At 43.3% G+C, this 3,475-nt stretch overlaps 1 protein-coding gene across 1 annotated transcript in view; it reads left to right on the forward strand.

Annotated features, from left to right (window-relative positions):
* Nucleotides 1-3,475, forward strand: part of PLEKHA4 (pleckstrin homology domain containing A4) — a 31,873-nt gene that overhangs the window by 16,860 nt on the left and 11,538 nt on the right. The gene's annotated exons all lie outside the window — the stretch shown is intronic.

Here is a 3,475-nt window from a genome sequence, read left to right on the forward strand (position 1 = left end):
TGCTGTGAGCTGTGATGCCATGGCACTCTACCCAGGAGGACAGCTTGAGACTCTGTCTCAAAAAAAAAAAAAAATAGCTGGGCATGAATACATTATTCAGAAATAAAAAAAAAATCAGGAGATATCACATTACCAGACTTCAGGCTATGCTCTAAATCTATAATGATCAAAATAGTATGGTACTGGCACAAAAACAGAGAGGTGCGCTGGCTCACGCCTGTAATCCTAGCACTCTGGGAGGCTGAGACAGGTGGATTGCCCTTGAGCTCAGAGATTCAAGAACGGCCTCAGCCAGACCTCCCTCAGATGTAGAGTGAGACCCCACCTCTACAAAAAAAAGCCAGGTGTTGTGGCAGGCGCCTGTGTCCCAGCTAGTTGGGAAGCTGAGGCAAGAGAATTGTTTCAGCCCAAGAGTTGGACGTTGCTATGAGCTATGACACCATGGCACTCTACCGAGAGCCACAAAGTGAGACTTTGTCTCAATAAAAAAAAACAAAAAAACAAAAAAACCCCAGAGGGGTAGATTTATACAACAGAATAGAGATCCAAGAGATGAACCTAGCTACTTATTGTCATTTGATCTTTCATAAGCTTATTAAAAACATTCAGTGGGGGAAAGACCCCCTATTTAACAAATACTGCTGGGTTAACTGGCTAGCAACCTGTAGAAGACTGAAACTGGACCCCCACCTTTCACCATTAACAAAAATTGATTCTCTAGCTAGGCGTTGTAGCGGGTGCCTATAGTCCCAGCTATTTGGGAGGCTGAGGCAAGAGAATTGCTTAAGCCCAAGAGTTAGAGGTTTCTGTGAGCTGTGACACCATGGCACTCTACCTGGACGACAGCTTGAGACTCTGTCTCAAAAAAACAAAACAAAACAAAACTGATTCTCACTGGATAAAAGATTTAAACTTAAGACATGAAACTATAAAAATACTAGAAGAGAGTGCAGGGAAAACACTTGAACAAATCAGCCTAGGAGAATATTTTATGAGGAGGACCTCCGGGGCAATCGAAGCAGCACCAAAAATCCATTACTGGGATCTGACCAAACTAAAAAGCTTTTGCACAGCCAACAGCACAGTAAGTAAAGCAAACAGACAACCTTCAGAATGAGAGAAGATTTTTGCAGTTTGTGCTTCCGACATAGGTCTGAAAATTAGAATCCACAGAGAGCTCAATCTAATGAATAAGAAAAGAACAAATAACCCCATTTCTATGTGGGCAAAAGACTTGAACAGAAACTTCTCTGATGAAGACAGGCATATGGCCTACAGACACATGAAAAAATGCTCATCATCTTTAATTATCAGAGAAAGACAAATTAAAATCACTTTGAGATATCATCTAACTCCAGTAAGATTAGCCCACATCACAAAATCCCAAAACTACAGATGTTGGTGTGGATGTGGAGAAAAGAGAACGCTTCTACACTGCTGGTGGGAATGCAAGCTAAGCCTTTTTGGAAGGAAGTTTGGAGAACACTTAAGGAACTAAAAGTAGACCTACTGTTCCATCCTGCAATTCCTCTACTAGGTATCTACCCAGATGATCAAAAAATCATTTTACAACAAAGACATTTGCATCAGAATGTTTATTGCAGCCCAATTCATAATTGCCAAGTCATGGAAACAGCCTAAGTGCTCATCAACCCGTGAATGGATTAATAAATTATGGTATGTGTACACCATGGAATACTATGCAACCATAAAAGATGGAGACTTCACATCTTTTATGTTTACCTGGATGTAGCTGGAACATATTTTTCTTAGTAAAGTATCTCAAGAATGGGAAAAAAACTATCCAGTATACTCAATACTACTATGAAATCAATATATAATCACCTACACATTTATACAAATGGTAAAACATAACTATAGTCCAGAAAGTAGAGGGGAAGAGGAGAGAAAGATAGGGAGGTGGGAGGAGGGAGGGCATTTGGGGGGACCTCACCTAATGATGCAATGGTACATTTCAAAACTATTAAGAAAGGACTATGGGCGGTGCCTGTGGCTCCGTGAGTAGGGCGCCAGCCCCATATACTGAGGGTGGCGGGTTCAAACCTGGCCCTGGCCAAACTGTAACAAAAAAATAGCTGGGCATTGTGGTGGGTGCCTGTAGTCCCTGCTACTTGGGAGGCTGAGGCAAGAGAATCACCTAAGCCCAGGAGTTGGAGGTTGCTGTGAGCTATGATGCCATAGCACTCTACCAAGGGCAATAAAGTGAGACTGTCTCTAAAAAACAAACAAACAGGCTCGGCGCCTGTGGCTCAAGTGGCTAAGGCGCCAGCCACATACACCTAAGGTGGCAGGTTTGAATCCAGCCCGGACCTGCCAAACAACAATGACGGCTGCAACCAAAAAATGGCCGGGCGTTGTGACGGGCGCCTGTAGTCCCAGCTACTTGGGAGGCTGAGGCAGGAGACTTGCTTGAGCCCAGGAGTTGGAGGTTGCTGTGAGCTGTGATGGCCATGGCACTCTACCCAGGGGGATAGCTTGAGGCTCCATCTAAAAAACAAACAAACAAAAAAGAAAAGACTATAGTTCTGATGGATGTGTTAATCAGTTCAATGTAAGCATTTCACATTGTATATCAAATCAGTACACTGAACCCCACAAATGCATCACTGTACAGAGTTAGGATTTAATAAAAAAACCAAAAAAACAAAAAAACTCGGCATGGTGATGTGCACCTGTAGTCCCAGCTACTTGGGAAGCTGAGGTGGGAGGGTTGCTTGAGCCCAGGAGTTCAATGCTATGTGAGCTGTTTTCAGTCCACTGCATTCCAACCTGGTGAGACCCTGTCTCAAACAAACAAACACTATATAATAAGATGGCAACATAGTATTGCTGTCATGCCATCAGGTTAGACAAATAGACCAAAGGACTTTTATAGAGTACAGTATTCAGAAACAGCATCACATGTATTTTTTTTTTTTTTTGAGACAGAGCCTCAAGCTGTTGCCCTGGGTAGAGTGCTGTGGCATCACAGCTCACAGCAACCTCAAACTCATGGGTTCAAGCGATTCTCCTGCCTCCGCCTCCCAAGTAGCTGGGACTACAAGCACCCACCACAACACCCAGCTATTTTTTGGTTGCAGCCATCATTGTTGTTTGGCAGGCCCAGGCTGGATTCAAACCCACCAGCTCAAGTGTATGTGGCTGGTGCCTTAGATGTTTGAGCCACAGGTGCCAAGCCTGCATCACATGTATTTATATGGTGACCTAGTTATGACAGAGGTATCACTGCAGGGCAGTACAGAAAAGACAGTCTGTTCAATTCAGTTGGATAGCCATATGGAAAAAAAAGAAATCCTGACTCCATAAGTATAAACCCAGCTAATTTCAGAGCCTTTCTGTGTCTCCCTTGTACTTTCCTACATTTTTTTTTTTTTTTTTTGAGACAGAGTCTCACTCTGTTGTCCTGGATAGAGTGCTGTGGCATCATAGCTCATAGCAACCTCAAACTCCTGGG

The sequence above is a fragment of the Otolemur garnettii genome, unplaced genomic scaffold, assembly GCF_000181295.1.
Source record: "Otolemur garnettii isolate 467f Iridium unplaced genomic scaffold, OtoGar3 scaffold00211, whole genome shotgun sequence".
Lineage (NCBI taxonomy): Eukaryota > Metazoa > Chordata > Mammalia > Primates > Galagidae > Otolemur > Otolemur garnettii.